General features: G+C 38.3%; 1 non-coding gene across 1 annotated transcript; it reads left to right on the top strand.

Moving 5' to 3' along the window:
* The first annotated feature begins 6,408 nt into the window (after nucleotides 1–6,408).
* Nucleotides 6,409–6,515, top strand: LOC129067983 (U6 spliceosomal RNA). The gene has a single exon (XR_008528807.1). It is a non-coding gene; the product is annotated as a U6 spliceosomal RNA (small nuclear RNA).
* Nucleotides 6,516–12,868: the final 6,353 nt, after the last annotated feature.

Here is a 12,868-nt window from a genome sequence, read left to right as displayed (position 1 = left end):
TGGTGTGTTGGGGGCGCGTGGGGGGAGAAGGATCTGAAAGACATGAGTCACGGCGTTTTCGCGGAGGGAGTGGAGGTGGCACAGGCCGGGAATAAAGCTGCGGGAGAACTCCGCTTGTTGGGCGGAGGGGTCCAGATCCTGAATGTCACAGCCAGTGAGAAACAGCAGCCCCCAGATTCTCAGGATTTTTATTTTATAAGTGCTGGAAGGAATCCTGATTCCTAAGAAGTGGTATGACACAGTACCCGGTAAAGAGGAAATCACGAAACAAATTTAGTATTGTGATGCTAGCTGCTGTCTCAGCCCCTTGGGTGAGGGCGGGAGACAGGAAAATTGCTCATCTAAAACCCGGGTGGGAGGCCGCACTTGATTTAATCAGTTTTCACGTATATTCGCCTTTTCATCATCATGTTACCAGTCGGGCAATGCCAGCAATTACTGGCTTCCCCTGTCTTGTCTCAGAGGAAATCCCCCCTCTCCCTGCGCCGTAAGGAAATAACATGGAAAACAGACGATTCGACCTTCTTTTAAACCTCATGTAGAGTTGATAACGACGTGTGAAATGAGCAAATTAAAATTATATGTAATCCATAAATTGAATTGTCATTGGCTTAAGTAACTGAAAGCTAACTATGTCCCATTTTAATTGTTTTCAAGTTCCTGCCACTTAAAAGGAAAAAATAAGGAGATTTGAAAATCGTATACCTGCAAGTCATTAATGAATTTAGAAGTTTCATGAAGTTTTCTACAGTGCTTAATTTATAAAGATGCCCAGATATTTTACAGCTTCTAAAATTTATCCTATAAAATATTACATATTTTCCTTTTGTTTGTGTACTGTGGCCTAATTCATTTAAAAAAATTTTTAAATGTATTGATTGATTTTAGAGAGCGAGGAAGAGATACAGAGAAACGTCGATTTGTTGTTCCACTTATTTATGCACTCATTGGTTGATTCTTTTATGTGTCCTGACCGGGGATTGAACCCACAATGTTGGTGTATTTGGGAGGATGCGCTAACCAACTGAGCAACCCAGCCAAGGCCAATAGATTCATTTTTGATGACTAGGAGAAACCAAAAGAACAAGAATCATTCCCTTTTTACAGAGAGGACAACGAAACATAAGTAGAATGACACCGGGTTATACAACAGAGAAAGGAAAAAGGGATGAAATGACCCAAGTTCAACTCCCAAGGATTCAAAGATTCCTCTTATCAGGGTCTAAATCAGAGTACTGAGTAAGACATCAATCGTAAATGTTTGTAACCCCCACCTCCAACTCCTCTACCCTCCCTTTCTTTTCTCAAGCCCTAGTAGAATCTCCCCACTTGTTTGCGTTCACCTGGCACTTTCCAGACTTTCCGCCTTCACAGAAGCAGTCAACCTGTTCTGAGAATGCCCTTACCTCTTCACTTTTATTTAAAGCCTTTACAACAGGAAACAATTGTAGTTCCACCCAGATCGCTCAACAAGCTCCAAGCATTCATATACTGTCCACTCCATCACAATAATGTAATATATGGGTTTTATTTTTTTAATCTGTGTTAATTAAATTTTCAATTATTTATATCTTGTCTTCCTATTACTTGAACATATAAGGTACTTTAACATTTGATGATAAAGGGGAAGACCAAAATAGGTCCGAACAAAAGTGTCATGATTAAAGTCAATTCGTATCAAATTTGAGTTAACTAAGTGGGCTTAGGCAAAATAAAGTTTAAAAGCAAAGACTTTAAGTTAGCTTGCTTTCAAATCTGGGATCTGGCACCTACTAGTTATGTGATATTCAGGTTATTAAACGTTCTAAGCTTTAGACTCTGAATGGAGATAATAATGGCACCTACCTCATAGGGCTGTTGTAAGGAGCAAATAAAATTCTGGGTGTAAAGCAGAATTGTGTGCATAGCTTAGCACAAAGTAAACATAAATATTGGCTATATGACAATAATGCTGATGGTGATTATGACAATGATGATGAAAAGGAAGAATTTTAGAATGGTCTTGCACCTTGGAGATTCCAGGATAAATATTTCAGAATAGTTTGATTTTAATCATCTGGATTAGAAATAGTTGTATATGTTAAATCAAGTTCAACCTCTTTCACTTTCTCTAGATCTTTGTAGGCCTAAATAATTAGAGCTAAAGTAATTCTTGTGTTACTTCACAGCTGGAAGTTACAAAACCTGGACCTTACTTGGTAAAGAGCTTTTATTTACTTAAAACCACTTATAAAGATAATTATGAAATATTCAAGTATGTTTTGGGGTAAAAGTTTCTTTTTGAATGTAGGGAATTTGATGTTTTGTTTCATCAAAATGTAGTTTAATAAAAGCAAACACTATTTGTGCTGTTTCAAAGAATCAGAAAAATCACACTAATTACTGTATGACAAGTGCTTTGGGAAAGATAAAGGCCCCAATTATACTAACAATTCTCTGGAAAGGGGAGAATGTTAATGTTAATTTAAGCAATAGCCAAATGAATCCTTAGGTGGATTCCATATTCTACCTGCTATGTATTTAATCAAGCCATTGTCAAAGGAATGACTTCAGCAATTTTTTTAGTCACAGAAGTTTAGAATTGGGTTTGAAAGGTGTGCCTGTACACTTTTTTTTTTTAACTGAATCTAGTTGATACATTTATATAAGTAGGTCTATACTTTAAAGTCCTCACTTATTGTCATGGAACTGCAGCAAAAGGTCTGCATAACAAAACCAATTTTATCATAGGCTAAAAGAGTTAAGTTTCTAGGGCTTCTCAACATTGTAATACAACAACATTGAACCAAACAACCTTATTCCAGGACCTGCCTTACAGCTTTCTCTATAAGTTATTTGCAGTTAAGCAGGTGAAAATCATTTGGGTCTGCATCTCTTAGTCTCTCCTTAAAAAAAAAAAGAAAAAGAAAAGAAAAGAAAGAAATACTGCATTTCTAAAGTTTAATTTTGAAAAATTCATCATCATTTTTTATTTTACTCTCTCCTTGTTTGGTGAAATCAAAAGGGGAAATTTTGGAGAAAGCCAGCTGCAGTACACTTCTTTCTGACCTTAAAATATTTCCAATGACCTCAACAGTTAAGATTGTTTCGAAAATGTTAAATTTCACATATATTTCATATGTGGAATATATGTGAAAATCTACCTCTGTAAGACATGAAATAGTCTTAACTTTAGAAAAACTAAAGCCTTCCATTTTACGTTGTAATAATTGTGGCAGTGGTGAACAGCTAGGAAATCCAGAGTGTCAATTTCAGAATAGTCAGGGTCTCTATGTAGTCAAGTCAGAACTGGTTCTTGTCCTTGATAACATGTGACATTTGTTTGAAGTTTATAAATCTCTTTTAGTCAGCTTTCAGTTTCCTATGCAAAGTTGGAGAAAGTGTTTATATTACCCAGTAATGTATATTTAAATTCATTACCAATTCATTTTTTTAATAAAAATAACCTGGATTTATTTTTGGAATTTTACACATTCAGTGCTGACAATTTGAACTAAAATAATCAATATTCACTGAAGGCACTGTACACAAAGATTTTATAGTTCCTGAGTATTAGTGGATAGGTAAAAATGAAAATGAGTAGTTTAGAATTTATTAAGGCTAAAGGAAGCCTAGAGACTGTTATAAAATATCCTGTTAGGAGACTAGGAAGTTCTATGCCTCAGATCCAAAAGACCAGGCATGTGAACAAAAACTCTGAGAGAGAGAGGAATAGAAAGGATGTCATATGGTTGGGAGTTGGTGAGGGGATTGTCTGCCATTTTTAAAAAGCAAAATAAAATTGCTGATGTAGATTTGAAAAGCCACAAAGTGCATCTAGGTAAAAGGGAAAGAAATTGCTCAAAAAGATTATGTAGAACATCTTGCCAGGCCCTAAAAAGATGCTAATAAAAACATTTGTTTATTGTGTATCTAATTTGTCTTAATAGTACACAGCCTTACTTTTCTGTATTTGCATAGCCTCTACAACTAAATTATAAATGTAGTGACGGCAGAAACCATCCTTTCATTGAACATAAAGGCTGAGTGCTAAAAATGGGTTGGGCGAAAGGGACAAAAGAGACACTACGATAGCAGCCAACACTGAGCATCAAAAATGTGCTAGGCATTTTTCTAAGCACTTTATATGAACCCTCATCTAAAGCCTATGATGTGGGCAGTTTTGCTATCTTCCAGGTTTGCAGATAAATAGAAGCAATTTGCTCAAGGCTACATAGTTAAGTGACAGAGCTGTCTCCTACCCACCCTGGCATTCTGCTTTTCCAAGGGACACAAGATAAGTTTAAGGAATTTAACACGGTATTCTATGATTACCTTGTCAACTGACTTAGGTTCTAACTGAGATTATTATCCACAAGAACAGTGTTCAGAGGAGGCCGAAGAACTTAGAGAAGGTTCCATGGAAGATGCAGAACTTAACATGGATCTTAAAGGATGAGTAAGAGATGAATAGGTAAAAAGGAGAGAGAGAATGGGGAGAGAAGCAAAAGATGCTTTGTAGTATGGTCTTTGTATTCCTCAATCCATGGGAAATGAATGAATAAAAGTTTCTTTAGCTACAGCAAGACATGGAAACAACATAAGTGTCCATCTATGGATGTCTAGACAAAAAATTTGTGTTATGTTTAGAAAATGGATTATTATGCAGCCATAAAAAAAGAAGGAATTCCTACCATTCACAGCAACATGAATGGACCTTGAGAGCATTGTTCTAAGTGAAATAAGTCAGAGAAAGACAAACATTGTATGGTCTCGCTTATATGTGGAATCTAAACACAAAACAAACTCAGGAAAAGAGATCAGAATTGTGATCTCTTACTGGAGAGACGGTGGGGGAATTTATGAAAGTGATCAAGAAGTACAAACTTCCAATTATAAGAAAAGTCCTGGGGATGTGATATACAACATGGTGAGTATATTTACACTGCTGTATGGTATACTTGAAAGTTATTAAGAATGTAGATCCTGAGAGGTCTCATTACAAAACATTTTTTTAATGTCTATATGAGATGATGGATGTTAACTAACCATATTGTGGTAATCGTTTCACAATAAATGTAAATCAAACGATATGTTATACACCTTAATCAGTGTTGTATGTCAATTACCTCTCAATAAAACAAAAGAAAAAGTGTTTCCTTAAATAAATCAAAAGCACAAAAGCCGGAGAGACAAACCAATGGGACCTCCTGATGTCATGATGCAGAAGGTGAAGGAAAGAGATGAAAAAGATGGCAGATTTCATTGCAGTCTTCATTGAAGAAAAAAGTAGGCAGGTTCTCTATTCAAGTCATCTCTTGAAGCTTATGGTTTAGTAATGGTAGCTTAAGATTCAAATGACAAAGACATGCATTAACACGATTGGATGAAATCCACTCAACAAATTGGAAAGCTTACTTTATATTTTCATCATATACTTCCTCTTTCCAACTCTGTTTTAGTTCTCCTTTTAGGTTGGGTGTTGCTGCTGCTAAAACAAACATTGACAACTCACCACAGCCAGAACTAGAACAACCATACTACAAATACGGAACCACTTTTTATGGCCTTTAATGTATTACTTTGTCAAAGATTTTTTGAATTTCTAAGTACAATCTTGCTCACTCTGGACAACTAGAGGGCTGTGTTCTTTATAAGAAGTAAGTTAAGCTTGCTTCTGTGTTCAGTGATGCTATTTCATCTACGAGACACCCACTCACTAGATGAAAATCAAATGTATTGTTGGCAGTCACCAGAGTTAGCTCCGAAGTCACTCTTATGAATGAAAGTTATATTGGCAAATAGCCAGCCCTCTTGTCAAGGGCTGTGAAGACAACACAGATGACAAACTTTAGCCCAAATAACTTACATATTCCCAAGTTCAGTTTGACATTTCACACCAACTCAAAGCCATTTGGACTTCTGGTAGCTTTCCCTGATCACTGCAGACAATAGTTTTTGAACTCACAACAATTGTTTGTGCTAGCAATGTGAGACAGTCATATTCTTTGGTTACATAAGTGTTCACTGTCATCATGGCAGCATCTTTAAGAACAGCAAGCATTAACTGAGTGTTTCCCATGAATGTGACCATAAGCTCTTCAAGTGCAGACTGTATTGTAAATTTTTAAAGACTACATAGCTCCCTTTGCGAAGTACTAAACAGATGATTTTTTTTAAAAACTGAATTAAATTAAATATAAGAAGATGTCTAAGATCCTGTGAATGTCCCCTGCATTAATCTTTGCCCCTGCCACTTACATTATAATGAAAAAATAGATGGCTGTTTTGCTCTTTCAATATTCAATACAGACTTCAGAGCAAAATGTTGCCTTTATCAGAAAAGCACTTTTATAAATTAAGATTGCCAGATTTCTAGGCCAAATGCTTAGAGAAGTAGGTATTGTCTAATACACAGAAATAATATCTGTGCTTGCTTTGGCAGCACATATACTAAAATTAGAACAATACGGAGAAAATTAGCATGACTCCTGCAAAAGGATGACATATGAATTAGTAAAGCGTTTCATTAAAAAAAAAAATCCATTAATTGAGCATTTACTATGCTCTAAGCACTATTCTAATCACATTATGTGCCATATAATATGGCAACATATTATATAAGATATATATTCATATGGCACATATATTTTTTCTTTAATCCTCTTAATTATTATTCTACCCAGGAAGGTAAATAACTTGCCAAAGGTCCACAGGTGAGAGAGGCACAAGCCCTAATTCATGAAACATACACTGATTAAGAGATAAACACTTTGTGGAGTAGCTATTTGTGTGTTAGAGGTCACACTTGGAGCACAGAGAGCCACAAACCACATTAAATAAAATCAGGAAGCAAGGTAATGAATGGAAAGACAATAGAGTTCCTGGATAATTTCCTTCAGTATTGTGCCCAAGAGAAATGAATGGGGATTGGAACAATGCTGAAAGTTAACAGTGTGACTTGGCCGGGTAGCTCGGTTGGTTACAGTATCGTCCCCATACTCAATGGTGGCAGGTAATATCCCTGGTCAGGGCACATACAAGAAACAACCAATGAATGAAGAAATAAGTGGAACAACAAATCGATGTCCCCCCCCCTTCCCTCGCTTTCCTCTCTCTCTCAAATTAATAATAATAATAAAAAAAGTTAACTGTGTGAGTGAGTGGTGGCAAAGAGGAATGGCTGCTGAAAGTGAGAGATTCTGGCAGCTAAACATGTGGGGTAAGGGTTATCCTTAGGGTGAGGTGAAGTTATAATCTTTAAAGCAGTGAGCCAAGAATCTCTTGTGTCTTGCACTGGTATTGACTAATTCAGTCGATTAATCAATAAACATTTGCTAAAGAGCTACTATGTTTAAAGTACTATGTTAAGTACCACGGGGATACATAGAGGCAAAAGACATGGTCCTAGTTCCTGCTTAAGGATCTTTTTTTATCCTGATAAGACAAGATATATAGAATCATAAAGACTGAGCTAGATCTTCTCATCTAATCTCTTTAGTTTTATAGATGACCAAAACCAAATATCAGGGACAGAAAATGATTTGACGGAGTTTCCACAGCATTTTCAGATCAAGGGTACAACCCATAATTTATTGCTACTCTAGGCCTTCTGTTTTCTTATATAGATAGAATTAGTAATAAAGGCAGTATTTGCCAAATAGCAAGTTAATGGTATAGACAATGCATTGCTTCTTACCATAATATGTTTACAAAGTCAAGGTCTAAATGCTAAAACTTTTTCTGGGGAATTTTCAGGTGCAAAGGGACTTTCCCAATTGTCTGTTCAGCTGCTTTAGCGTGAAAACAGAAAATGGCCCCCGCTCTGTGCTCTCCAAGCACCTGTGTTACCTCAATCATACACGCCACATGTGATCTTGATATGTACAGCTTGCTAGTTCTGAAAGTGTGTGGTCTCCAGACTAGCAGCACCTGGAAACTTGCTAGAAATGCAAATTCTTGGGCCCGCTCTAGACCCACTGAATCAGACACTCTAGGGGTGGGGCCTAGTGATCTGTGTTTTAACAAGCCCACTGGGTGACACTGATGTGCTTTTGAGCTTGAGAACCTCTGGTCTCTCTAAATGGCCCTCCAGAGAGACTGTGAGTTTTTGAAGATGGGGACCATGTCTGCCACAGTTTTTGTTTCCCTGGCTTGGTACCAAGCCTTGAACAGTGGATGTTCACCAATATTCCTGACAAGTATAAAAGTGAACATGGTAAGGCAAAGCATCGCAGTAGCCAACTCCCTTCAGGTAATGATCAGCACCGTTAAGTTCACTTTATGTTATGGGCTGAATAATGTCTCCCCCACCCCAAAGTTCCTATGTTTAGATCTAACCCTTCCCAACATACCTCAGAATGTGTATTTGGAAATAGGGGTACTTTTTTGAAAGGGGTACTTAAGGTAAAATAAGGTCGTATGGGTGGGTCCTAATCCAATATGACTGGTGTCCTTATAAGAAAGGGAGATAAAGTTATAGGCACAAAGGGAAGACTGTGTGAAGACTAAGAAAAGGTCGTCATTTACAAGCCAAGAAGAGAGGCTTCAGAAGAAACCCGCCCTGCTGACACCTTGATCTCTAACTGATAGTCCCCAGAATTGTGAGAAAAATAAATTTCCATTGTTTAAACTACCAGACTGTGGTAATTTGTTATGACAGTCCTGGCAAATAAATTTACTTTGCAAAAATTTTTATAAAAATACCGTCTCTGAAATCCGTGAATTCCCATCTAAGCCCATGACAAGGTAATCCTATGTTCAGATGACTCTACAACCACCAATGGATGTTAACCATTAAAGTGTTTATTTAAGGAATTACTCTTCCATGTTCAATATGAGCACAGATTTTGGAGTCAGACAGAGGTGGGTTTGAATCCTGACTTAGCCACTTAGAAGTTACGTAATCTTAAACTCTAAAGGCTCAGCTTCCTTCTTTGTAATTTGGGGCTAATCATAGCTCCCTCCTAGACATAGCAATAATTGGCAAGTATAACATTGCCACTCAGTATCTGGTGACTTAAAAATGATAATTAACCAAATTATTCAGATTAGCCTTCAAGAGAAGATGGAATTAGAGCAAAATTTTACTTAAATGCTTGTGACAGTTCAACAAACATACTACTCTAATGACATTTTAAAAGAGTTTATTAAATGACAGAGTAAGAATTTTGTAGGAGAAAAGAATTGAAGAGTCAAAGGGAAAAGAAGAATATGAATGTCAGGAATGTAGACCGATTCTTCACTCTGCAAGATGCAACACCTAAGAATGGTTAAATTATCTCAAGTTGATGAGTAGTTAGACTGTATGAAGGCAGGGAGTGCCGATTTTGTCTTGTGTCCATGAGCTTAATGTAGTACCTCGCACTTACTAGTAGTTCAACAACTTTTGGTTGAATGAAAGAATGAATGGCTTTCTGCAAGGACAATTATAAAAATTACGCAAAGACTCGATTGGATTTCAACCCAAGTATACTTACACTAAACTCATGGTTCTATACCATTTTGGCATTGTGCGATAAAAACTTTAATTTCAATCTGGGAATTTCACTTTGGGAAAATAACCGAAGAAAATAACCTCAAAGGAGGGAAAAGTGTTATTTTTACAAATGTCTTCAATTATAGTGGTATTCAAACTACAGAAATCCTGGAACAGGGCTCACAGCCTCTCCGACCCACTGCGTACGTCCCCTCTCCCGACTGGGACCGAGCCCTCCCTGCTGTACCCAAACTGTTCTGACCATCCTCACAGCCCCTCACCTGAGTGGACCGGTGTCCCAGACTTCTAATCCTTTGGAATCAGCTCCCCTCATTAAAACTTATTTGTGGCTGCTTATGTTTGGGACTGTACTCAATCAACTCATCTGATAAATTAATTTAAACTGAGGTGCTAATGACTGCTAATGGCTGAATGGGAGTCCACTCCTGGATAACAACTGCATTTCAGCAGCATCTTATTGTGAAGACTAAGGCATGTGTCCTGGCCATTGGAGAAAGATATTTAAGTAGGGGGATTTCCTCAAACCCCTCAAATTACACCAAGGAGACAGCTGCCTATCCCACATGATCTGGCCAACTCCTTGGCATCCAGTTATCAGCACTCAGGGGACATTAGAGGAAGCAAGTCTGTTCCTCTTCTTAACAGAGCTTGGAAGCAGTGACTGGACTATTTCTGTCACTTAAAGGAAAAGGGCATTTACTCTGGAACCTACCCAGAAAGCACATACTCCCTGGGCTTAGAGGTAAAATGTTCTCTACCTAATCTCTGGGGATGGATGAGTGACTGGTGCCTAGACTAACCAAAATGAGTGAGCTGGAACATGCAAACACTGAGAAAGGGCTGGTACTAGAGAGTTAAGCTTTACAGGTGAAAAGATCCTAGACATCTATACGAATTTATTTGAGCAAACACATGAGAGAGCATTGAACCTGATAAAAATAGCTGCCCTTTATCTGGTGTCAATGACAGTAACTGTGCTAAAGTATTTACATTTTTTTTTATTGACTGATTTTAGGGATAGAGATGGGGGAGAAAGAAACGTCAATTCGTTGTTTCATTTACTTATGCATTCATTGTTTGGCTCTTGTATGTGCCCTGACTGGGGATGGAACTATCAACCTTGGTGTATTGGGTTGATGATCTGACGAACTGAGCCACCCGGCCAGGACTAAAATTTACATATTTTAAGAGATCTAACCCTCTGATACTGAGGGAAATAGGGGTTGTTATCACTATTTCTGATGAGGAAACGGAGGCAAAGATAGGTTAAGTGACTATCTCACAGTTAAAAGCAATTCTGGGATTTGAAGCCTTTGAACTTCCAAGTTCATGACTGTAACAGAAGCTTAACAGTCTTCTGTATTTCATAATCAAGAACCTTAAAGCTGAAGGTCCTAGAATATCCATTTTAATTATCCAGGCCCTGATTACCACTACTAAAAAGGAGTTTACTACCTCATGAGGCAGCCTGTTCCATACAACTACACTTACTTGGAAGCTTTTAAATGATAAATTAAAATTTGTTAGTAACTTCTCTTCCATTGGTTTCCATTAATGATGCCTTCTGGAGAACAAAGCTACTTCTCTCCATGAATCATTCTGATATAGAGACAGTGCTCATGCACCCCGGCTTCCCCCATCTTTGCAGTAGCCTCAGTCCCAGGAGATCTCAGTACTGCTCAGCTGTTCAACTGTTAGACTCACCAGTAACAGAAAAGCCCCAGAGGGCCACCTATGTCTTTCAGATATCTTGGCTCTAAATTTGGGTAATAGGCTTGATCCCAATTACTTACTCAGGTACCTTAGCAAGTTGTATGACTCCCCCATAAACACATGAAATTAATCTAATATAACAAATAATGGCTAACATTACTGAGCCCTTTCTACGTGCCAAGAAGAGTTCCAAGTGCCTCGTAATAATATATCCTTCTGTGCTACTCTGTGAGGCAGGTACTGTCATTACCGCAGTTTTACCGATGAGGATATAAGCAGCTCTTCTGAGGTCTTCTGCTCACACTTGCCTGTCTTTCTTTCCCTATGAGTGCGAGGAGAGGGTAAAGGCAGGACAGAACTTGCTGTCCCCAGAGTGAGACTTGCAATTTCCCATCCCTCTTTGCTTATAAGTTATCTCTTGCAATTTCCCATCTCTCTTTGCTTATAAGTTGTCTCTCCATTTTGGCTCCTTTCTTCACAAACATTTAATGAGCACCTCTCACACAGTTTAACACTTATTCTACAGCATTAGAGTCAGGACAGAGTATGCAAAACAAGCTATGACACCCTCTCAATCTGATCTCTGGGTCAAGGAAGGCTTCAGAGAGGAGGTAGCACCTGATGTGGTCTTGAAACATAAATAGGAAGAGAGGAATTGACAGCCAAAAGACAGGATAGGGAAATTCAAATCTCAGCAAGAAGGACAGGCATGTGCAAACACCAAGAGGCACAAATTTGCATGGACAGAAAAACCCATCATATGGTAGCAAGGCCCCAAAATCCTGTAAGCAAAAAATAGGAGAAAAGGTCACATTCTTGGGACATTAAAGAAAAATGGTTATTTTTCAGTTGGGTCTGTGCTGTCACAAAAAGCACAGAAAACAAGGATAGGAAAACTCACTATGTAAACAACTGACTGCTCCTGAAATGGAGCTCAGGTAATTACGGGACAGTCATTTCCCAGTCACCCCACCACCACACCCCGTCCGAAGAGATCTTCACTCTGCTTGTATTTGAGAAAGGCAGCACGTGCTTGGCAGAGGATTGTCAATTGCATTACATGTGAATTCACATAAATCACAGATTTTTACTTTGGGACGAGTATGGCCCTGTGGTGAAAAAGGGGTGGAGAGAAATTCAACTGAACAGGTAACTGTAGGTGATCACTAAGACCTGTGTGTGCCATTCTGATAACTATGACTTTTACCTGAAGGGTGACAGGAAGCCATGGAAGGATTTTGACGGAGCCAGTTCAAGTGCCACCTTCTGTAAGAGCATTCCCTGGTCACCACACTTGCTGGGGAATTTCTCTAACTCATGTGGTTGTATTGTTTGGTCTCATCTTCCCTTAGATTCAATATCCTGCCTTGTACTCTAAATATATTTGTGGTTTGAAGGAAAAAAGAGAAGAGGGCCAAAGTTTTCTTACCCTGAAGCTGCCTTTTGGGATATTGATTTTTAAGCTGGTTATTAAGAAACAAAAGAATCAGAAAGAACTTTTGACCTCTTCCCCGCTTTTCCTGCCCATGAGATTCAGGTGGGAAAACCTGCACCAGGAAGAGAACCTTAACGTAACCGCCTTAGCTTTAGACAGGAAGACTCCAAGCAGGAGCCTGTCGACTAAATTCCCTTGTGTCCCATTGTTTTCTGGGTTGCCCAGCAAAAATTTACCTGCCA

Source organism: Pteronotus mesoamericanus, unplaced genomic scaffold (genome assembly GCF_021234165.1).
Source record: "Pteronotus mesoamericanus isolate MK-2021 breed Mesoamerican mustached bat unplaced genomic scaffold, CSHL_Meso_final contig_20, whole genome shotgun sequence".
NCBI classification, from domain to species: domain Eukaryota; kingdom Metazoa; phylum Chordata; class Mammalia; order Chiroptera; family Mormoopidae; genus Pteronotus; species Pteronotus mesoamericanus.
The sequence above is the reverse complement of the archived record's forward strand: the minus strand, read 5'-3'. Positions and strand labels throughout refer to the sequence as shown.